General features: G+C 40.6%; 1 pseudogene; it reads left to right on the forward strand.

Annotated features, from left to right (window-relative positions):
- Positions 1–3,294: 3,294 nt before the first annotated feature.
- Positions 3,295–3,623, forward strand: LOC106006486 (annotated as a pseudogene).
- The last annotated feature ends 22,056 nt before the right edge of the window (positions 3,624–25,679 follow it).

Below are 25,679 nucleotides of genomic sequence, written 5' to 3' on the forward strand. Positions count from 1 at the left end.
CTGTTTTGAGAAGGACCTGTAAGTTTTTATGAACTTCCTTTCAGTGGATTTTTTTCAGCCAAATATATTAGAAAGTTACAGGTACGACAATGCCACCAGGAACTCTTAGTGTTCACCTGGAAGTGAGCACCAAGCATAATCTCCTACTCAGACTTGCAGCCACGTTGAAAAGGGAAATCAACTCTTGTGGTGGATCATTTCCAAACATGACCACCAGAAACTCCCTCTATCCCTGTACACACATGTCACTCCTCCCATCAGAGGGGGAGCCTATTTTCCCCTGGACTGGTCTTATAACTTGCTTTGGTCAATAAAATGAGACAAGAGTGACATTCTAGTACTCCTAAGAACTAAAAGAACTTTAAGGCCTTAAGAAGACTTGTAGTTTAAAAAAAAAAAAAAAAAAAGACGACGATGACTCGTAGTTTTGAGGCATCTGGATGGCACTGTCTGTTAAGCAACCAACTCTTGGTGTCAGCTCAGACCATGATCTCAGGGTCATGAGATTGAGCCCTGCATCTGGCTCTGTGCTCAGTGCGGAATCTGCTTGAAATTCTCTCTCCCTCTCCTTCTGCCCCTCCCTCTTGTGCATGCTCTCTCTCTCTTACTAAATAAATAAATAAATCTTTTTAAAAAGAGGAATTGTGGTTTCTGTTTTTGTGTTTTTGGGAATCAGCTAACTAGTTAAAAAGTTCAGGCTACACCGCAAAATAAGAGAGAGGCCTAACCAGCCCTAACCATTCCAGCAGAGGCCAGATGTGTATGTGACACCATCTTGGACATTTTAGCCCCAGCTGAGCTCCCAGGTGAATACAGCCAACACCACATCTAGCAGAAAAACTACCTAGTGGTGCCCAGCCAACTCACAGAATCCATGAGAAATAAGAAGCTGTTATTGTCTTAAGCCATGAAGTTTTGAGGAAGTTTATTACACCATTACATAGATAACTGAGACTTATTTAAAAACTCAACCCATCTCAGTCAAGGATATTAATAAGTCTGGATCCCAGATAACTTCTTAATATGCCCAGTTTTTGTTTGAATGGTCCTTTTGTTACTTGTTCTATATTGATCTCAACCATGAACTCAAGACAGTTCTGACTTCAAATATTATGTCCTATATTTCCCATAAGAACAAAGTTTTTAGAACTTACTTTGAGTTCAGGAACTCTGACTACATTATTTATTTTATTCCCTTAATATATCTTTAACTTCCTCTGATTCTGAAGATACTTTGGATTTTATTATTGGCCTAAATTTTAAATTTCACTTTCAAAATGTCCAGTGTCTGTAGTTGCTGTGATAATCTCCCTTTGAATATGTTTTGCAAGTTTATTCATGCTTTTCAAATGTAAATTCAATGTGAGAGCAGTGTGTAGTTAGATAATAGCATTCATCAGATGTCACCACTGAAAGGGAAGGACTCTCAAGGGATTCAGCTCTAATCCTTCTCTCCTCCTTACTCTCTACAATCTGTGTATGACTTATTCAATGCCAGTGACTTCAATTAGCATATGTAAAATGATGACTCACAAAGCCAGACTTCCCATTTGGACTTCTCTCCTAGGATTCAGATACCGTTCCAAATGTCTACCAGGTATCTCTACTTGGATGTTCCACAGGCTTCCCCCGACTCAATGTCTCCAAATGAAACTCACTGTCCTCCAAAACTTATTCTTTCTTAATCCTTCACTCACTGAATAACGCATTCTTCCAGAAATCTGGCATGTGGGTCTCCCCACCAGAGCAGGAGCCCTAAGTCCCATTCATCTCCATATCTCTAAATCTTAGGGCTCACTGAGCATTCTTTCAATTAATAATCAATTAATAATTAAAGGAAAACTGTTTCATTCTGGTTTTAGTTACCCCAATAAGAAAGATCAGCTCCTGTCTAACCCAACTAAATGTGTCAATACTTTCAGCATCATCTAGTCATGTCCAAGGCAAGACTTTGTGAAGAATCTTCGCACCACCAGTAGGAAGAATGGGAACCAAATGAGCCACCCCAGGCCACATACGCTTGGGAAGATCTTGGCCTTGGGACACCCATGATGTACAGCCTCCTTTACCAGGACTAATAAAGTTCATTTGAAAAGGTTAAATGATGAACCCATTGTCTCAATTCCCAAGTCCCTAGGGGACCAGAACTCTGTTCTGAACAAACCGTATCACCCTCCTAATTACAGGAATGAGGCATTTTCCTGGTAACTCATGCTGCCATGTCCCCAAGTTATTTTTGTACTTTATAGCTTCACAATATCAAATGGTGCTACCTTTTGGAAAATAAGATTTCAAGGTGATTTTTTTTCTGATTACAAATTCTAGCCAGTTCCAAGAATTCAATGTCAACTCAGTTCAAATTTACGGTTTCTTTAAGGCACTGTGATGTTAATCCCTCCTTATTGTTGGGTGATGTACACTAGCCTAAGTCCTGCCTGGCTCATTACGCCCCACTTTCATTCTGTGTTGCTCTGGAAGTCCAACCTGCTTCAAAGCCAAACCAGTCTGGGTCACAGGTATTTTGAGTTTGTCTCTACAGCCTAAATGTCTTTCATTTTCTTGGTGGGATGGTAAGTGACAGCTTTGTGGTCAGTATTTTTAAGACTTATGTCTATAGGGGCACCTGGGTGGCTCAGTTGGTTAAGCATCTGCCTTCAGCTCAGGTCATGATCTCAGATGATGGGATCAAGCCCCGAATCGGGCTCCTTGCCCTGGGAGCCTGCTTTTCCCTCTACCTCTGCCAGCCACTCTCCCCCCTCCCCACCAGCCGCTTGTGCCCACTGTCAAATAAATAAATAATTTTTTTTAAAATATATGTATTTATTTAACAATAGAGATAAAAATTATCTCTGTAATAAATGCTTTTAGATTCCACATTAATTTATAGCATCTCAAATAATAAATGTTTTGATTTGACAATTTCTTTATGAAATCAAGCATAATCTCAGGTATACATGAGATATACTCTGAGTTTATAATTCTAATTTTTTTTAAGATTTTATTTATTTATTCGACAGAGATCACAAGGCGGCAGAGAGCAGGCAGGGGGAGGGGGAAGCAGGCTCCCCACTGAACAGGGAGCCCAATGCGGGGCTCAATCCCAGGACCCTGAGATCAAGATCTGAGCTGAAGACATAGGCTTTAAGCCACTGAGGCACCCCAGGTGCCTCTAAATTCTTAAAAGTAACTGTTTTTCATTCAAATACATTTGCTTTTCTGGAGTTTGGGGTGATTATAATGAGTTCATTCGAAATATTTATTATTGCCTTCCCTGCTGATAGTGCTCTTGCAAACATGGTGATTGTTCCTAAAACCTGCTAGATTTTCTGTAAGAAGTGTGGCAACCACCAACCCCACAAAGTGACACAATACAAGAAGGACAAGTATTCTCAGTATGCCCAGGGAAAGAAGCATTATAACAGTAAGCAGAGTGTCTATGATAGGCAGACTAAGCCGATTTTCTGGAAAAAAAAAAAAACCCTAAAACTACAAAGAGGACTGTGCTGAAGCTTGAATGTGTGGAGTCCAACCACATATCTAAGAAAATACTGGCTATTAAGAGACACAAGAATTTTGAACCAGGAGGAGATAAGAAGAGAAAAGGCCAAGTGATCCAGTTCTAAGCTTCATATTTGGTTTTATGAAGCCGATAAAATCTTGAAGTTATGTTCAAAATGAAAAAAAAAATTCTCTTTATTAAAATAGCACTTGCTAATCTCATAACATTTGAATAAAAAAAGAAATTTAATCTCCCTGAAAATAATTTTTGGCATTAAAATTCATTACATCTGTTTACATAGTTATGGGGAAAACTCAACAAAAACTACTGATCTATTTAACATCTTGTGCTTGATGAAACACATTAGAACACGAAATACCATACTTTGGAACAGAAAAACACAGTCAAAAGACAGGTCCTTTCATTACCAGGCTGTGTTACACTACTTTTATAATAAATCTTATCACCCTCTCCCCATCTTTCGCCTTTCCATATACATAGCCTATAAAACTGTGCGATTGTAAACTGAACTAACTAGGGAGGGAAAATTTAACACATCTGTGAAATGAGCATTATAAATAAATCAATGCCGATGTGCTATCAGCAAAGGTCTTAACAGATCCACTCTACTTAATGAAATAAAATGAACACAGTAACAGATTTACATGAGAATGGATAAAGTTCAAATATCAGAAAATAACAATTCAGTTTAGCAAATCTTTTCATTAAATTCTAAAAGTATTCTTTAGATCTTTAAATGTAATGCATTTTCTATCAAAATCCAACTGCCTTTTTTCTCCAGAAATTAACAAACTGATCTTAAAATTCATACAGAAATGCAAAAAAACAAAAATGAAAACCATAATAGCCAAAAAAAAATCTGGAAAAGAAGAATAAAGCTGGAAAACCCACATTTCCCAATTTCTAAATTTATTACAAAGTTACAGTAATCAAGAGAGAACTGTAACCTGGTGATTCACAGACCTGTACCCCTGGGGCTAATAATACACTATATGTTAATAAAAAGAAAAAAAGAGAGAGAGAGAACTGTAGAACTGGCATATGGAGACATATATAGATAGATAGATAGATAGATAGATACACAAACAATTTTTTTTTAATAATAATGGAATAGAATTTCAAGTCAAGAAATAAGCCCTTACACTTATAGTCAATTGATTCTTGAAAAGAATAGCAAGTGGAGGAAAGACAGTTGCTCTCCACACCTGGAGAGGGAAACATGCAAAAGAGTGAGGTAGGACCCCTACCTCACACTATACAGAAAAATTAACTTAAAATGGATCACAGACTGGGGTGCCTGGGTGGCTCAGTTGGTTAAGTGGCTGCCATCAGCTCAGGTCATGATCCCAGGGTCCTGGGATTGAGCCCCGCATTGGGCTCTCTGCTCAGTGGGGAGCCTGCTTCCTCCTCTCTCTCTCTGCCTACCTCTCTGCCTACTTGTGATCTCTGTCTGTCAAATAAATAAATAAAATCTTAAAAAAAAAAAAAGACAATAACAAAGGTTGTAGAGGATGTGGAAAAACTGAAACCCTCATACACTGCTGGTGTGAATTTAAAATGGTACAGCTGCTTTGAAAAACAGTTGAGGGATTCTTCAAAAATCTAAAAATTGTGTTGCCATATGATCCAGCAATTTGACTCCTAGGTATATACCCAAGAGAAATGCAAACATAAGTCCACATAAAAACTTGCACACAGGGACAGCTGGGTGGCTCAGGTCATTCAGCAGGGAACCTGCTTCTCCTTCTCTGTCTGCCTCTCCCCCAACCAGTACTGGTTCTCTCACTCTCTCAAATAAATAAATAAAATCTTTTAAACCAACAACAACAACTTGCACACAGGGGCACCTCAATGGGTCAGTCAGTTGAGTGTCTGACTCTTGATTTTGGCTCAGGTCATGATCTCAGGGTCCTATAATCAAGCCCAGAGCCAGTCTCCATGCTTAATGGGGTGTCTGCTTGAGATTTTCCCACTCCCTCTGCCCCTCCACACCCCACTCCCCACTCTCTCTCTCAAGTAAGTAAGTACTTTAAAAAAAAAAAAAACCTGGTGGGGGGCGCCCGGGTGGCTCAGTTGGTTGGGTGACTGCCATCGGCTCGGGTCATGATCCTGGAGTCCCAGAATCAAGTCCCACAGCAGGCACCCTACTTGGCAGGGAGTCTGCTTCTCCCTCTGACCCTCCCCGCTCTCATGCTCTCTCTCTCTTTCAAATAAATAAAAATATTTTTTTAAAAGTTTACAAAATAAAAATAAACACTTGGGGCACCTGGGTGACTCAGTTGGCTAAGCATCTGCCTTTGGCTCAGGTCATGATTTCAGGATCCTGGGATCAAGCCCCGAGTCAGGCTTCCTGCTCAGTGGGGGTCTGCTTCTCCTTCTCCCTCTGCCTTTCCTCCACTTATGTGTGTGCTCTCTTTCGCTCTCTCTCAAATAAACAAAATCTTAAAAAAAAAAAAACAAAACCCCACCTGTACATAAATGTTCATAGCAGCCCCATATCAAAATAAACCAAAAAGTGGAAACAACCTAAATATCTATCAACTGACAAATGGTTCAAGATTTGGTACATTCACTTTTTTAGTGCTCTTGGGCCCAATTCCAGTATGTCTGTTGGTGGTGGGGACTGGTTCCCACAGAACACTATGCAATTCTCAGACACTCTACTGGGGTTCAACTCAATTGTAACACTACCCACCCCAAGACAGCTTCAGATTCCACAGGTTAAGGGTTCAGTCCCGCTCCCTCACCCCACTTCAGACAGCATTTGCAACCCCAGGTCGTTATCTATGCTTCTGACTGGCTACAGACTGGAGTCTCTAACAATCGCTTCCAACTCAGGATGCCCAGTTCAGGTTGTTCCAGGTACATCTGACCAACTGGCTATAAATTAAAGGTTCCCATAACTTCCTCAGAAATTAACTGAAAGAGGTTTAATTAATTTGCTAGAGTAGCTCACAGAACACAGCAAAACATTTTTTTTCCTTTTTTCTTTGTTTTTTGTTTTTTGTTTTTTGTTTTTTTACTAAATAGCCAGTTTATTATAAAAGGATATAACTCGGGGCATCTGAGTGGTACAGTCAGTTAAATGTCTGCCTTTGGCTCAGGTCATGATCTTGAGGGTCCTGGGATCCAGCCTCCCATTGGACTCCCTGCTCAGTGGGAATCTGCTTCTCCCTCTCCCTCTGCCCCCTGCTTGTGCTCTCTTTTCTCACTATTTATCTTTATCTCAAATAAATAAATAAAATCTTAAAAAATAAAAAAGGATTTAGCTCAGGAACAGCCAGATGGAAGAGATACACAGGGCAAGGCATGGAGAAAGGGTACAGAGCTTCCATGCTCTCTACAAACTAACTAATCACTCTCCCAGCACCTCAACTTTTCACCAACCCAGAAGCTCTCTGAACCCTGCCCATCCTTTCATGATTTTTATGGAGGCATGATTGATTACAGAACTGGCCAATGGCAACTGATTCAACTTCTAGCCCCTCCCTCTCCCCAAAGGTCAGTGGTTGGGACTGAAAGTTCCAACCCTCCAATCACCTGGCTGGCTTCCCTGGCAACCAGCCCCCATCCTCAGGTGTTTTCCAAAACTGGCCTCATTAACATAACAAAGGACAGCCACCTTTATCATAATCCTCACTTAGGAAATTCCAAGGTTTTTAAAAAAGATTTATTTATTTTAGAGAGAGAGAGAGCGCTTGCACACATGTGCTCACACACATGCTAGTGAGGGAAGGGGCAAAGAGAAAATCTCCAAGCAGATTCCCCAGAGGCTGATGTGGGGCTTGATCTCACTATCTATGAGATCGTGACCAGGGCTGAAACCAAGAGCTGGATGCTTAACGGACTGAGCCAACCAGGCAGCCCAGGAAATTCCAGGGTTTTCAGTAGCTCTGTGCCAGAAAGGGGGTGGGGGGGGCAAAAACTGTAAGGGCCTACTTAGCCAGAGTGACTCCATCTCAGTTAGCCATTTTGTTCTTTATGCAGTAAACTTAGATTGACCCTGCCCAACCCCCCCCCCAAAGAGGAACTTACTTAGAAACAAGTCTAGGAGACCAGTAAAATATGGCTGACCAGCCCCTGATAACAGAGCCCATATACCAGGAAGTGTCAGGTCAGGGGGAGATAACAGATCCCAGAATGCAAGGATGAGTCAAGCGAGGTAGAGACATCCAATCAGTAAAGCACCTCCCTAACCATGAAAGAATGTGGACCCTGACTTTTGGGCACCAATTCTGACCAGAGTGATAGGCTAGTTCAAATAGCTACTATAGGGTGAATTGTAATTCAATTGGCCACCCGTGTGTGACCTAGCATGACTATGCAACTTTCTCTGTGTGTTACAATCTCATTGGCCACCTGTGTGTGGGCAGGCTCAACCACATGGCCTTTGCTTTATAAAAGTTAGTCTGTGAGGCTGGGAGGGGTCGCTCTCTCTGCCGGAAATGGCCCCGTCCGGTTGGTTTGATTTTTTTGATACTGGCGCAAAATAAAGCTCTGCTTGACCTTCGCTTTGTATCAGTCTCGCTCCTTTGATCACGGACCTAACAAAACCATATCTATTATCAATCACAACATCACTTCTGTAAAATGGAGTATTATTTGGCAATAAAAAGAATAAGCCATTAATGGGTAAAACTTGAAAACAGTATGCCAAGTGGTAAGTGAAAGAATTCAGTCACAAAACACATACTAAATGATTCCATTGATATGAAATGTCCAGAACAGGCAAATCCATACAGACAGAAAGCAGATTAGTGATTTCTTAGGGCTTGGGGGAAAGAGAAGGGTGGGAGTGGGAAGTAACTATTAATAGGTCCCAAGTTTCTTTTAGGGGGAATGAAAATTAGATTATGATTATGGTTGCACATCTTGTGAATATAACAACAAAAAAAACTATACATTTTAAATAGGTGAATTCCATGGTATGTGAATTATATCTCAATACAGTTGTTAAAAAAACAGAAAATAAAAGTAATCATGACAGTTTATGTCAAAATTCATTATGAAATCTGAATTAGGGAGTGTGAATTAAGAAAGTTTTATGAACTTCCTTTTTTTCCCCTTCAATAGTTTTGATCTGCAGCTGAACAATTTGTAACTGAAATACCAGCTAAATTACTCCTATTCCTCTCCCCAAGGCAAATTTCATCAAATTTCTCTTTAATTGTTCTTTCCCCAATAAAGACCAGTATTCTTGTACTTAAAAGATGCAATCCCAAATGACTCATCAGCTATCTCCTGGGTAGCAAGCAGTGTTGCCACAAGAAACCATTTTTCCTTTGATTCAGAAGACCTGGTCAGTCTGCAATCTATATTCTGCTTCCTAATAGACTGCTCAGAGAATATTTCTTTACTTCTGTCAGATAAATTTGTGAAAAACTATGAAATGAACCAAACAAAATTATTTTCTGGGTGTTCCATCTGGTGCACCCTTTCAGGTTATCTAATTCCCTGGGAGCTTATGCCTTTCAGAGTGTTTGAGTTATTTTACAACTCTGTAAACTGTACAAAAATGATAATGATGTAAATGATTCACATTCATCAAAATGCAAATGAATAGTTTAGTGGATGAAATGGATTACTGTCGGTAGATATTGACCAGTTTTGCATCTACTTCTGAATTCTAGAAGTGCTTGGGCCTAAGGCAGGCTGCCCCAAGATATGACACAGTAGAATACTGATTATTCTGAGTTAAAGTTATGTAAGAAAGAGTCAGTGCAAGAACATTCTGACCCTCTTGGCCCTCCAGAAAGCAGGAAATAATGTCCCATGTGAAAGGTACTCTTCCTGTACCAGAAAGCAGTGAGACATCCTTATCATCAGAGAGGGGAAGTCAGAGCCAAAGAAGCTTAGATTAAAAAAACCTTGTTACGGGGCACCTGGGTGGCTCAGTGGGTTAAGCCTCTGCCTTCGGCTCAGGTCATGATCCCAGGGTCCTGGGATCGAGCCCCACATCAGGCTCTCTGCTCTGCAGGGAGCCCACTTCCTCCTCTCTCTCTGCCTGACTCTCTGCCTAGTTGTGATCTCTGTCTGTCAAATAAATAAATAAAATCTTAAAAAAAAATTTATTAAAAAAAATATATTAAAAAAAAAAAAAAAAAACCTTGTTACTTTAACTGATTTACTACCCCGGCCTTATTAATTGAAGCTCCCAAGCATAAGTTTGTTTTGTCCTACCAAGTCCTACAGATCTCTATATCTAACGTCTGTTGGTCACTTCTGCTAAAAAGGAAAACAATTGCGCCTGGGTGGCTCAGTTGGCTAAGCGACTGCCTTTGGCTCAGGTCATGATCCTGGAGCTCCAGGACCCAGTCTGCCATCAGGCTCACTGCTCAGTGGGGAGTCCGCTTCTCCCTCTGGCCCTACTACCCTCTCTTGTGCACTCTCTCTCTCTCAAATAAATACATAAAATCTTAAAAAAAAAAAAAAAAGAAAGAAAGAAAGAAGAAAAAACAAGACCAAATTGGAGTCATTTACCCTCCACAACAACAAACCAAGTCCATTACAGTTTCCTAGGCCATTACCTCTCCTAGGAATGTGACCTTTTAACAGTCAATGTGAAATCTGATAAGCACTAGTAAGATAATTTGCATGATAAAAACCCTGCTGGTTCCCTTCCTACCAAAAAGATGATGTCCTGGGGCATCTGGGTGGCTCAGTTACTGGGTGTCTGCCTTTGACTCAGGTCATGATCCCAGGGTCCTGAGATCCAGCCCCATGTCAAGCTCCCTCCTTGGCCGGGAAGCCTGCTTCTCCCTCTCCCACTCCCCCTGCTTGTGTTCCCTCTCTTGCTATGTCTCTCTTTGCCAGGTAAGTAAATAAAATCTTTAAAAAAAAAAAAAAAAAAAAAAAAGATGTCCTGGCCTGAAACAATTCTTTCTTTACTTTCGCAACCCTCCTTCCTATAGAAACCTTCTATTTTACACAACTCATCTGAGTATCTCTCTACTTGCTAGATGGGATATTGCCCAATTCATGAATTGCTTAATAAAGCCAATTAAACCTTCAAACTTACAAAGTTGAATTTCATTTTATAATACTTCTTGGGTCCTATGAGACCTCTGTACATATGAATTAAATTTGTTTTTTCTCCTTTTACACTTTTGTCAATTTAATTCTCAGACCAGCTAGAAGAATCTTGAAGGGTAAAGGAAAAATTTCCCTCCACAACAGAAGCATTTCTGATTGTTTTTATATGTGCATTCTTTGAATTCTCCTTTGAACTAGTTGAAACATCTTACTGGTTCCCCTAGTAATTAATGAGATAAATAATAGATTTTATATGTGTTCATTTTATATCTGTTACAAGTCCTGATTTTAACATTTTTTAGAAAAGTATCTTTAACACTTCTACTTCACACGTAATATAGTGAAACTTGGTTTCCCCCAAATTAGTCCGAGAAGATGACAGATAGTAAATAACTTAATTAATGACCTAATAATTCATAGTCTCATATTAATACAATTTTACTGTATCATAGTTGGGTATATAATATTAGCAAAATTCCCAATAATATATGGTTAACACTCAATAAATTTTTGCTAAATAATTCCTTTTCTAGGTTGATACATATCTTGTAGTTTTATCTATTGTTAGAGGAGCCTCCTCACATACATTTAGTTCTTGTCTTCCTGGATCATCTCTCTTCATGATGTTGGCACTGACTTTCACCAAGGCCTTCACATTCAGCAGATCGGGCTTCTACTCATGAGATTTGAAGACTCAAAATCCCATCGTTTTCAGAGAATCTCAGTAAAAATACATCAAAACCAGGGAGAAAAGATGTTCAAACAAACAACTCTGTCATTGAAGAACACACATTAGCTCATCTCCCAATTCCCCAAACCCCACTGGCAGGGATGGGAGGGGGGTGTATTTCCCATCTAAGAAAATTGTTGTTCCTTTGTAAGTTAATTTTTTTTTTTTTAGATTTTATTTATTTATTTGACAGACAGAGATCACAAGTAGGCAGAGAAGCAGGCAGAGAGAGAGGAAGGGAAGCAGGCCCCCTGCTGAGCAGAGAGCCCCATGTGGGACTCAATCCCAGGACCCTGAGATCATGACCTGAGCCGAACAAAGGTAGTGGCTCAACCCACTGAGCCACTGAGCCACCCAGGCGCCCTGTAAGTTAATTTCTAATCTTCATGAAGCTAAAATAGTTGTCACTAAGGGAATCTGTGATCCACACTTTACTCATTCTTGACAGGCCTAAGGAAAGAAAAGAGGGCAAAAGAGATGGATGCATAATCATTTGAGGTAATAACTCTAGTACAATTATGCCTCACAATTATGGGGCAGATAAGGAAAAATTTCTTCCTACTCATCAAGTTTTGACTATAGTCTGAGAACTAAGGCTTATTCTTAAATCATGTATGTTTATTCATTCATTCAATGAACATTTATTAAGCACCTGCTAGGGTCTAACACCTTATTGGGCAATGTAGCAGATGCTGAAGGTACTCTGCTATATCCCTCAGATATTCCCAGAGGTCACCTGCAGAGAATTACCTTATAGTCTAGGGGATTCCACCAGAGTGTTCCATGGCCACTAAAGGAATGTGTCTGCCTACACATCCTGGACGTGCTAGTTTGGGAGTGGTAGATTAAGACCATAACATCCTACTCCTCAGGGAACTGTTCCATAATCTCTCAGAAGGTCCCAAAAGGGTCTGAACCTCTGTCATCCACAGTGGTATCCCACTCATTCACACACTTCTTGACTGACTCCACTTTCCCTGTCTCTTCCTGGAATCACTTCCCAAATAAAACATCTCCACCCAAATCCTTGCCTTGAAGTCTGTTCTTGGGGAAACCCAACTAAGACAGGCCATATCTGTACATATGCATGTGGTGAGCCAATGTGTACCTTACTATTCAGTAGATGCAGAACACCCAACACTTCCTTTCTGGAGTCTTGCAGACTGAGTAACTCAAACGGGGGACATGTCCTACCGAGGGTAAAGAACCACCCCACCCACCCCCACACAGCCTACTATCTACATTTCCTATTCAGCTGGTTTCACTAAGACCACTTTTACTAGTCCACTGTCTTCATCAACATGACTTTACTCTTGGGGTGCCTGGGTGGCTCAGTGGGTTAAAGTCTCTGCCTTTGGCTCAGGTCATGATCCCAGGGTCCTGGGATGGAGCCCCGCATTGGGCTCTCTGCTCAGCGGGGAGCCTGCTTCCTCCTCCCTCTGCCCGCCTCTCTGCCTACTTGTGATCTGTCAAATAAATAAATAAAATCTTAAATAAATAAATAATTTTTTTATAAAATGACTTTACTCTTCCAAAATATCCTTGTTTAAAAGGATAAGTCACAGGTAAGTTTATTATTTGTTCCAGAAATCTTTACCAAGAAAATCATTTAAATAAAAAATAAAACTGTTCAACTCTTCGACAGACAGCATTGACAACTTTACTCCCCATGACTCTTTAAAACATTCACCTCGAAATCCACACCTTGCTGTGTCCACCAATCCTAACTTACTGTATCTCAATCATTACTCAGTGTTAATCAAGCCTCTGCACAAAAGGCCCATTTTCTTAAAAGATTTTTATTTATTCATTAGAGAGAGAGAGCATGCACATGGGAGAGACAGCACAAGCAGGGGGAGTGGCAGGAGAGAGGGAGAAGCAGGCTCCCTACTGAGCAGGGAGCCCCATGCAGGGCTCAACCCCAGGACCCTGGGATCACGACCTGAGCCAAAGGCAGATGCTTAACTGACTGAGCCACCCAGGTACCCCTGAAAGGCCCATTTTAATCTGGCCTCTAAAACCTCACAAATATACCAGTTCAGCCCTTCCCCCTAAGGAAGCTACCAAGACTCTGTCAAGGTATGCTCCCCCTTACCACAGTAAGAATAAACTCAGTTTTGGGCACCTGGGTGGCTGAGTTGGTTAAGCGACTGTCTACAGCTCAGGTCATGATCCTGGAGTCCTGGAATCAAGTCCCACATCGGGCTCCCTGCTCATCAGGGAGTCTTCCTCTCCCTCTGACCCTCTCCCCTTCTCATGCTCTCTCTCTCTCATTCTCTCTCAAATAAATAAATAAATCTTTAAAAAAAAAAAAAAAAGGATAAACTCAGTTTTGTCTTATCATAGGTTGTTTTGGTGGGATTTTCAGAAAGCCAGAATGCACTTAAATCTTTGACTGCATTTTCCATAGGCCATGCGAAATAAGGCATAATCAATACATGGTATAAAAATCCTTCCTTCCTAGGTTACAATTTCCTTTAGTGTTCTTTGACCCTTTAGGAAAGCCTAATTCACCTACAAATCTTTGTGGGGGAGTGCTATGAAGGGAAGTGGGAGGACAGGGTCACAAGGAAAAGTGAGTCCTGACCATATCCCAACACCCTCCCACCAAGCACCGCCCGGGTCTAAGAACACTCTGGTTTGAGGCAGCAGTGGGAGCACATCAAGGACAACCGCAGTTTAATGCAGATCAGCAGCCAGGCCATGCCCAGCTGTGGTCCATGATGGCACATGAAGTCACACAACACTTGCAGGATAACAAGGAGGAACCAAGAGAGCCTCCCCTCTTTCTCAGATGTACCTGAGCAGCACTGCCCAACAGAAATATAATGTATGCCACAAATACTAACCACACATAGAGGTGAAAATTCCTTGTATTTTCAATCAAAGTGGAAAAAAAAATTCTTGTACCCACATATTTTTAAGATTTTATTTATTTATTTGACAGAGAGAGAGAGAGAGAGAGAACACAAACAGGGGGAGTGGGAGAAGGAGAAGCAGGCTTCCCGCCAAGCAGGGAGCCCGACGCGGGGCTCGATCCCAGAACCCTGGGATTATGACCTGAGCCGAAGGCAGATGCTTAACGGCTGCACCAAACAGGTGCCCCTAAAATTATTAATTAGATCATTTCTTTTTAAATTAAATCTTTGAAATCTAGTGTGTATTTTGCATTTACAGCGCATCTCAATATGGATTAGCCGCAGCTCAAGTGCTCAATAGGCACGTGGAACTCCTAGCTACAGTACTGGACAACGTGACCCTGAAAGAGAAGACTCTTGGATAACAACCCCTCATTCACTATGTTTCATTTAGAGGAAGAATTAGGGTTCTCTCCAGAAATCAGATACCAAGGCTAGCAGGAGTGAGCCATGAAGGAGAAATAGGGAATGAGCCAGAAGCCAGCCCTCATCTTAGAGATAATTGTGCTTAGCCAGCCCTAATGCCTGAGCTACATCTACTCTGGTAAAACCCAATATGGGTTCATACTTTCTACTGGGTCAGGAACAAGTTGTACACCCTGATCTCTTTATTTTCCGCTGTTATTCCTTCTATAAATTTCTCTTTTAAAATAAGCAAAAAATTTCTAGCTCATTCTGCTTGCCGTGCTGTGAGCAATAAAGCCCGCTCTCTCTGACCTCAGGTCTTCCGGCAGCGTCCACGAAACGGTAGCAAGGTAAGGGTAAAACACTGAAGTTCTTGACATTACCATCCCATCCTGCCAACGTCTAACCAAGGTCCAACTCCTCCAAGGTAACTTTATTAACTTTATTAACCTCTCAGAGTCCTCAGTACTGCCTGCTTCTACTCAGCCTCAAACATTTACCATATAGAATATGCTATCATTTTGCATGTGTTTATATTTTAATATCTCCAATCTCTACCCTCCATGTTGCATAATATTCATTGAAATGCTTGCTGATACACTGATCTTTGTCCCATAAATGTGAAACCTCGGAGAATTTTTGTACCTTGTCAAGATGGAGACCTACCGGCCCCCTTTCCATCTTCAGGCCGTGGTGATGGTACATGCTCTGCTCTCCTCCTCTCGTGCGCTGTTTCTCCCCTCCTCTGCCCCACTCGCCTTGACTTTACCTTTCACCCCTACTGCCACGTACTACACTTTCATTTTCATAATACTAAAACAGATCAACTTGGTAAAGTCAAGTCCATTGAATCTGGAGTTATGGGATGTAGAAACTAAAAAAGATCAGTTTTTAACTGACCCAATAAATGCCTAAAACATACTTGTCTTGGGCTAGCCTCAGGAAAAATAATTTTTCCTCCACCAATGCAAATCTCTTTAGAAGGAGGCTGCACTAACATGACTAAAGTTAACAGATTTCCAGTTCTTTTCCTCATAGGAAAAATGAATAATTATGGCATGAGTACGTTAACAGATGCAGAATATTAACCGTTCTATTCCAAGTAATCATACCAGTAAGTTTCAATTCTTTTAAACTACCCACCATATAACATTTGAAGAGATACAGAAATAATCTCTCATTAGGTGGGGAACATGGTAGGCAGCTCAGATTGATCTATAATAGCAAAACATAGTTCATCTTAGTAGTACAGAACTGCTCTTAGACCACAAAATATGTCTATAACATTCCCAAGGGATGCCTGAGTGGCCCAGTCAGTTAAACATCTGCCTTTCACTCAGATCATGATCCCAGGGTCCTGGGATTGAGTCCTGCATAGGGCTTGTTGCTCAGTGGGGCGCCTGCTTCTCCCTCTGCCTACCACTCCTCCTGCTTGTGCTCACTTTCCCTCTTTCTAATAAATAAAATTTTAAAAAAAAATTCCCAAGAGGGTAGTTAGATACCCACCCTGTAAGAAAAAAAGTAGCAGCAACAGAATCAATTTCATCAAGCCCAACGAAGCACCAGCCAAGTAAGAGTATGTCCAGATCCACATAAGTCACACATTCCCAATGGTAGGTATGTTTCTGTGGTGGAGTAGTCCTAATGAGTCCTGATCTCATTTGCACTGTACATTTGTTGTTTTCTGACTACACAGCTTCCAAAACACCCTTCCTTTTCTGGGTAGCCCTCTGATGACAGGCTCTAGCCTCCCATCACGAAGTCTAGGGAGGTGCTGCTCTGTTTGGTAGTACACTGTTTAATTAAGCTGATACTTTTTCCATAGCCAAGTTTTCTCAATAGAGAAAGAACTAAGTTGGTTTACATTATAACACAAGTTCTTTGCCTCATCACAAAATAAAAACGATTAGTCCAGAGCCTGCCACCAGTCTGCAGACTACGCTTGGAGAAACAGTCTGGGACCTTGTACTTCCCCTCCTAGCACCCTGCTAGTTGTGTAGACGCACATGACCTAAATTCAGCAACCAGATGCTCCTACCTGGGCCTTTGAATTTTGAAGGAGAGAAACAAAGATGCAGGGACAATTGAGAGACTATACATGGTGGTGTGAACGTTTGCAAAAGGCCTGCAATAGGATCAGCAGTGGGAATCCATAGGTGTCGGCAACGTTACCAGCTCAGAGATGGGGCAGCAATGGTACCCCAAGTAGAGAATGGTATCCCATTCTCTATTCATAGCCTCTCTTGGTTCCTACTGTCTTCTGAGCCTGGTTCTCTAGCTGCTCATCATTTCTGTGAGCTACTCAAGAACTTTCAATGAATTCCTTTTCTGCTTAGATGAATCAACAGAGAATTTTGTTGCTTCCACTGGGGAAGTTGGACTGATAAATGCTTCCACATTCTAATCAGATGATCAGTGATACCTGTTTAGATACTAAGTTCACCAAGAAATTTTCTGACTGTAATTTGCCTTCTCACATGTTAACTAGAAAACTTGGGCCTTCTTGGGAACTGTATTTCTCATTGAAAATTAATTGGTATTTAGATCTTGGACTTTGGATGATGAGTAGAGATCATGTGCATCTACTTCAAAAAGAAAGATTTACTCCAAAAGTTAACAAACCTGGACTCCATATGCTACAGCGCAGACATCCAGAACATGGGCTGCAGCAAATTCACCCCATTAGGGGTATCCTGTGGAGACCTGGCCTGGACAGCCACCCAGCCCTGGCCTTTCTGCAGAGTTATAACTTCTACACCACCCTCTCAGTTATCCCTATAGCTTTCTTATGGAGTTGCTGCAGACTAAATCAAACTTATTAACAATCCACTAAATCTCAAATAAGCAATAGACTGAACAGGTTCAAATTAAACTCTTAGAAGTTCATAGCTTGCCAGCAAGACATGTTATGAATCTTGAAAGGAACTGTGCACACGCATCAGATTTGCATAGTCTCCCATTTATCACCACTAAGCATCCCCTACCAAAACCATATGGAAAGAAATCATCAGAAAGCAATCTGTGTCTCTATACTGACTATACCTCATTAATTTCTGGCTTGATTCTCTTCAACTTGTATTATTAAATATTTGCTTGCTGGTTTCATTTCTTTGAACATAAGTAATGATAATAATTACATCACCTTATATTTATGGAGTTGTTTATAATTTGCAGAGAATTTGCTTCCAGTGTCTCATTCAATCCTCTCAATGATCCCTAGAAGAACTTATAGTCTTATCTTATAAATTTAAAAAAACAAAAAACAAAAAAACCACACACACAACAAAACCAGAATAAATAGTTTGTCCTGGATCACACAACTATTGTGTAGCTAAATATGGACTTGAACTTGGGTCTTTCAAAACCCAGCAACCCAACACAGTAGAGGTTCCTGCCATTACTGGGAAAATCCTTAACAATTCTATATTACATAAGCATTACTTTATCTAAAATATCTGGAAAAATGTGCCTCCAAAATGCTATCTTAATATTACTTCTCCACTTTCCATAAAGGCATGGAGCAAAGAAACCAGTGTTGTTATTTTACTTCTAAAAACAAACAAATAATCAAAAACTTTCTACCAGACAAATCTTAAACTTCCAAATAAGTAAACTTTGGATCTCTAATATGTTTTTAAGAAGTCAACTCTTGGTTTTATGCTTTATACTGTCCTGATTCTACAGAATCCTGTGTTCATTATCAGGGAAATATCAGCAGGTAGCACCCCATACAGTTCTTTACAACTTGCATAGTGCTTTTACATGCATTTTGTTAAATTCTTACAAATACCCCATGTGGTGGTATATCACCCGAGTATTTTTATCTCCTTTTTGCAGATAAGGAAATCAGGGCTCATGGTAATCAAAGGCCTTTCTCAAAATGAGTCATCTCAGAACTGCCAGGGCCACAACTGATTCAAATTTCAGTACTGCCACCCTTCCCTGCACTAGCATATAAAGCAATGAAAACCTTCATATAAACCCTGGTAGGCACATTATTTTTTCTGTAAGCAAACCAAAGGTGTGATTTCATTGCCTGGATACTTGCATCCTATTTTTCTCAAAGTCTCCTTTTCTTCACAATTGCCTCCTCCAAAGGATTAGTGCAAACCTGTTATTGATAGATCCTTTATTTTCCTGCTCATTCTTTACAATAGCTATGAGGATTAATTTTCTTAATGTTTGCAAAAGGACTTATAATCATGTACAGCATGAATATACATAGGAAAGTATCTTTGTAGTAATTACCACTCACTCAGAAGCCGACAATGGCCGCCTGCCCTCCTCCTCCCAACTCCCAGCTCCTGCCTTCCTTCCCTCCCTCTCCTTACGCCTTAAATAATTCACAGCAAAAAGCAGTCATCCATCAAGTCAACAGCCAACATAGATACCACAAGACACAAAATGCCAGGAATATAAAAGACCACAGTCTCCTGAATCAATAAATTGCTCTGAAATTGGCCTAAGTTCAGGGCAGAGCCATGGCTGTGGATTCATAAAGCTGAGTTCACCCATTTCCTACCCCAACTATTTGTGGGATAAGCTAAATGATGAAAGACGGCAAAATAATATGTAATATGCTTAGATATTATTATTAATGTGTAATAATAATATGTAATATGCTTAGATATTATTGCAGAATACAATAAGCCTAGATATCAGTGAAGTATGCTTTGCATTATTCCACTAAATACCAAAATTTTAAATTCAATAAAATTAACGCAGATAAAATAGTAGAAAAATAACAAAATACATAGTTTTCTTTTAAAGATTTCTGAGCAGAGAGCCAGATGTGGGACTCGATCCCAAGACCCTGGGATCATGACCTGAACTGAAGGCAGAGGCTTTAACCCACTGAGCCACCCAGGAGCCCCTACAGTTTTCTTTTAAAGGCCAAACCCAGTCATTATCTATATATGTCTGCTCTTGAAGGTACCAGAAAGATAAGGTCCCCAAATTTTGGCTTTGCCAAGGGGAAAACAAGTATGGCCACAGAAAAAGAATTTGCCCTTCTGAATCAGATTATGACGTGTGTTTGGTTTTTTTTTTTTAAGATTTTATTTATTTATTTAACAGAGAGAGAGGTCACAAGCAGGCAGATAGGCAGACAGAGAGAGGGGGAAGCAGGCTCCCCGCTGAGTAGAGAGCCTGATGTGGGGCTCCATCCCAGGACCCTGAGATCATGACCATAGCCGAAGGCAGAGGCTTTAACCCACTGAGCCAACCAGGCGCCCCTGACATGTTTTTTTATATGTTAAATCATTCCTCAACACACAGAGCTCTAAAAAGATTATTATTCTTACCTTAAATATTAGGAAGAAATGAGACTCAAAAAAGGAAATAACTGTCTAGAGGTCCCCAATGCCAAAACCAAGGCCAAATAGTGATGAACAGAGTGAAGCAGAAAGACAAAGAGGAAAAGTCATGCAGAATGGAAGTAGGAAAAGAGGAGATGGTAGAATTTTTCAGGTGTGGGTAGGCCAAGGAAAGCCGCAACACAATCCAAACGATGTCAAATAGCGTAACTAACAAGCGGGAAGACCTTCCATGCCATAATAGTAGCAGATTCTGTCTGCACCCCACCCACAACCCCACACTTCCTATTTCCATGCATACCAACCTGACTTCCAACTACCAGCCTGTGCCATTCTCTGCCTGAGCTCTGGCTGTCAGAGCAGCTTTCTCTGGTAGAAGTGCTGGGCAATTAACATCTGCCTGGGAATAATGCTCTACCAATGACTTCACTAGAGTGGGTGAATTAAATACCCCAACTCCCTTGCCTCTCAGGAGAGTTGACTCTGAGATTTGTGTTCTACATTGTTTCCCAGGGTTCCTCCAGTGAGACTGTCCCCAGCTTCCCACAGTAGTAACTGGCTTAATAACCTACCCTTTAGGGGCATCTGGGTGGCTCAGTGGGTTAAGCCTCTGCCTTCAGCTCAGGTCATGATCTCAGGGTCCTGGGATCTGCTTGGCAGGGAGCCTGCTTCCTCCTCTCTCTCTGCCTACTTGTGATCTCGATCTCGATCTCTCTCTCTCTCTCTCTCTGTGTGTCAAATAAATAAATAAATAAATAAAATCTTAAAAAAAAAAAAAAAAACCCACCCTTTATTGGCTGCCTTCTTTTCTTTCTTTTCTCTGTCTCACTTCCCTACTCCCTATCGGTATTTCTTGGGACTAACTCACCAATGAACTATCTGCATAGAATCTTTGTCTCAAAGTCTTCTTCTTGGTTGCCCATATGGTAGCCTGTCTTATGAATACAGAACAGTGCATGTAATAGAACTCATTCAAGAACTAATCTGTAAAAGATAAATTACTCTATCACCCATTTTCTGGGCTGCACGAGCTAGTAGGTACTCTGCAGAATGTGAGCCACATCTCACTCTCTCCTATCTTTACCTTGCAGACCCATTTAGGTTATTTTCAGGAATCTCCAAATGTGTCTCACATACACTACAAACAAGTCAGTCAGGTCCCTACTACTTGGGCTGGCTCTAACCCCTGCCCACTGTCCCCATTGAGGGTCACCCTATCTTCCCCAGGGTTCCTGACACCCTGAGGTCACCCTGAGCTCCCTAGGATGGGAAAAGAATGCCCCCTTCCCCCACTTTGGTCATACTTTGTCACATGGGCAACTACATGGTATTTTTTGTGTTCCTTAGTTACACACATACTCTCTGCAGAAAAGTCCCTCCGGAATCTGCTGCCTGCAGCTCCTCAGGCCACAAACCTTAACCATAAGCCCATGGGGCCATTTTAGAGAAAATCTCCAAGAGAGACACCAGGCTTTCCTCCCCAGAGTCTTTCTCCATAATCATCCCTGAGCTCTCTTGTTCTTATTCCTCCCCAAACCCTCCTGTGTACAGACCCTCGATGCCCCATTAATATCTCCTCCCAAGTGTATGGGAATTACAGGACTGGTCACAGCTTAGGCCCAAGCAGGGATCCTTGCTTCACTTATTATCCGACACAGACATCCACACGTCATCCACACTTCCTAGTATTACTCAGTCAACTTCAAAAATCAGAGTTAAAGTGATTTTGGACACTGGAACCAACTAGATGCAGTGATGAATTGGTCTGGTAATTCCCGTAATAAAACCAGCCTCTATAATGTGTGGTCATAAACTCAGTGACTTACATTCTGTTCATCTGAAATCTTGTAACTTTTCTACAGAACACAATGTACTTTTGCTTTGCCCTAAAAATTTCACAAAGGCTTTTGGTCCAAAGTCATAAAGTTCTGACCTGATTAGACAGGGTTAGCTAATGGGAGAAATCAGAGGTCCAGGAATTTTGAAGGGTTTCAAGCAGAGTTTAATTGGAAAGTTAAGAAAAGACCAAGATGGAACAAACTGGACAGAGAAGCACATGAAAACAGATATAGCTCAAATGCCACAACGGGTTTTTTTTTCGGTAATCTCTACCCCCAACATGGGGCTCAAACTCACAACTCTGAAGTCACAAACTGCATGCTCTACCGACTAAGCCAGCCAGGTGCCCCACCACATCCTCTTTAAATTCCATTCTGTTCCCTGCACACACATGAACACACACACACACATGCGTGCATGCAGAGCCATGCAGACACACATAGGATCACTCATGCGATAGGCAAGCACTTGGCTTAATACAGGAATGCTGATTCTAGAACTGTACTCTCTGGAGGCAAAACCCAGATATACCACTTACCTCTTTTGTAACTTAGACAAATTACTTAACTGCCATGTGCCTCAGTTTCCCCATATGAAAATGAAGATAATAATAACTGTTTAAAGTTCTAATGATTAACTATTTTCAAAGTACTTAAAAGAGTCAATCACAGAGTAAGTACTTTATATAATGGCATGTACTTTGCTATCTTGTCTTATGCTAGTCACCTGCAGATTTTGTCTTATCATTCCAACGAAATTTCAAACACCAGAGGTCAGAGATCACATCTTTATACTGATATTTCTCCTACAGGGCCTTGCATTTGCATGATGTTTAATAGTTACTGCTTATGGAATTTGATACGATGGACTGCCCACCAAAGCTGAGGCCTCCTCCAGCCCTGTAGGCAATCTATACACCGTGGAATGATGCCACAATGATGAAATCAATTCAGTTAAACAAAGAGAAAGGAATCTGAAAGAATACGCAAGTTTGCAGTCAGAGGGATCTACCGGTACTAAACATCAAGTAATGCTAGGGACCAAGTCTGATGGCACAAAGACCCCCACCAAAAAATACCTACATGCTTAAGGAGATCTTGTTTCCTGGTGTTTCTCACAAAATAAATTCAAGCTGAATACTTCTTAGAAAACTAAGAGGAAAAAAGAATCCAAAAATTAATTAAAGCATAAGAAACATGTGTGTTTCACATGTACCAGGTAGGATAGGCTCATCCAAATTTATCAAAAGCCCAATTTCATACATAGGAATAAAGGTAATAAATACATTGGTTAATTCCTAGTGCTCCACCACCACCACCCCCCACAGTAATAACAGTTACCATTTACTGTCTACCTATTCTGGGCCAGACAGTTCAAATATATAGTGGTACCTTCCAAGTTAAAATGACAGATGAAAAACCTATCCAGTTTTGTTCCTTCCCCAAACTACATTAAAACTATCAAAAAGGGATTTTTAAGAAGGGATTTTTTTTTTTCTTTAAGTCGAGGTAAAGGAGAAGAGAAAACTACATAAAAATTTTGAAGTTGGGGAAAACAGCAAGCAAGGTGCTGGAGGAGCTCTTTGAAAATAATACTATTAATAGTGAATTTTAGCAAATAGGCTACACAACCTAATCTTCTCCATTTCAGATTTCACTTGAAATGAAATGGTCTATGGGGTGGAACAAAGTCTTCAATGCCTGAACAGAGAAGTAATATTTAATGTGTTACTGGAAAATGTTAATTTAATTATGAGTGAAAGCAATTATCTTTCTGTCAGCATTAATATATCATTCCAGTATCTTTAGACATCTGTGAATCACACAGGCAAGATTCACAGCTTAGGAAACTATTTGTAAAATTTCTTTGGCCAAGGATCTTTAAATGATCATGAAGATTAGATTGTAACCCAAATGTATTTACCAGTAATGAAACACAATTTCTAAAATACCATAACAAATTATCTGATTCCCTTATGTTTAGAACCCACACATGGCTGTGGCCATTAACTAAAATCTGAGAAATATATGATCCATTAATTAACTTACTCAGATCCCTGAATGCAAACATGGCCAGAAATATTCCCTCTCTTCAAAGGATAAATCTGTTTAAAAAAAAAAAAAGTTTATGATGTAGGAAAGACATTAAGGTTCAAAGCTGGGGGCCAAGAAATAATTCTTGAGGCATCTTTGGTGCAAAAAGGTGGTTTTATTAAAGCAGGGGGACAGGACCCATGGGCAAAAAGCGCTGCCCTGGGATCATGAGGGGTGACCCATCATATACTTCCAAGTTGGGACGGTGTTAAGTATAGGTTCTGTCTCCCAGGTATTTTGGAAACAAGGTTCCCAGGATCCTGAGGGGGCTAGCTATTGTTCGGAAAGGTCATTTATCACTATTCCGGAAACTCTTCAGATGTATATCCGTGGGTCATATGCTTGGAGGGTGACTGCCAACATGTCATCTGGGGCAGTGGGGGTACAAATAAAGGAAATTTCCAAAGGAATTTCTGTATGTTAAAGTAGACTTACAGGATCCTGGGTGTTGGGCTAAGATTGCGTTGTGCCCTTAGCAAAGCATTAACAATGCAGCTGAGTTCCTAGAGTAAAGTCCCTCTGTTTGTTTCAAGAGTTTATCAATGGGCTGTAGGTAGTAAGGAAATTTAATGATTTTTTTTCTGCCTTTGTTTCCCACATCAGTTTATATTTGAAAAAATAAGTTAACCTACTTACAAAATTATGTCTACTTTCTTAGTTGCTAACACCATTTTCTCTTGGAAATTGTGTGCATACAAGACTCTGAAATTGAAGGGGAGTAGAATTTGCCATGGCAAACTATGCCTCTTTGGGATAAGGATTATTTGGGGCTGTTTATTTTTAAGAAACAGCAGATTCAGGTGAAGCTCTGAAAACTGAGTAGAAGCTCACCCTTTTGTAAAAAGACATTTACATACATAAGGGAAATAACATTTTTAAGGGTGTCTCCCTCAGTACCAGCCAGAGGGACACGATTCAAAATCTTGAATCAGGAGTTACCTAGTTTTCCTGAGTCTTTCCCCAAGTATATAGGAGGTATACACTGTTACAAAACTTCTGTTTGTTTCTCACCTGGTAATTCGTCTTTTATTGCAGGTGGACTCAGCCAAGAACCTAGCAAGTAGAGAGAAAATTATTTTTCCTCCCCTATAAGATAATATGTATTAAATATATGTGTGTTCTATCAGTCAGGACATTTCCAGTTGCAAGTGATAATAAAACCAACTCAAACTCATTTGTTCTAAAAAGAGAAATTATCAACTTGATTAACTGAAAAGGAAAGGGAAGGAATTCTAGTTTCAGTCACAGTTGTAGCCAACAATGGCATCTAGGACTCACTACAGTCCACACCTTGACTTGCTAGCATCTATAAACCCTTCTTTACACACAGTTTAAAAATGTGTTCTCCTGAGGCACCTGGATGGCTCAGTAGGTTAAGCCTCTGCCTTCAGCTCAAGTCATGATCTCAGGGTCCTGGGATCGAGCCCTGCATCCAGCTCTCTGCTCAGCAGGGAGCCTGCTTCCCCTTCTCTCTCTGCCTGCCTCTCTGCCTACTTGTGATCTCTCTCTCTCTGTCAAATAAATAAAATCTTAAAAAATGATAATAATAATATATAAAAAATAAGTAAATTTTTAAAAATTTTTTAAAAATGTGTTCTCCCAACATTATGCAACTATTCAGTATGTCACCAAAATTACATTTGCCCCTTCCCAAAAGGATATGTCCCAACACCAAATCTCATTACACTATTCTACTCAAGGTATCTAGGCACTATCTCCCAGACAAGTCTACATGTAGTTTCTTACTGCTAGAAGTCTGGATAACCACCCCAACAGATCCGGTATACAAAGGATGGAGGGAGAGGACAATGGGAAACAAGATCGCCA

The sequence above is a fragment of the Mustela putorius genome, unplaced genomic scaffold (assembly GCF_011764305.1).
Source record: "Mustela putorius furo isolate JIRA1106 unplaced genomic scaffold, ASM1176430v1.1 tig00003836_pilon_pilon_pilon, whole genome shotgun sequence".
NCBI classification, from domain to species: Eukaryota; Metazoa; Chordata; class Mammalia; order Carnivora; family Mustelidae; genus Mustela; species Mustela putorius.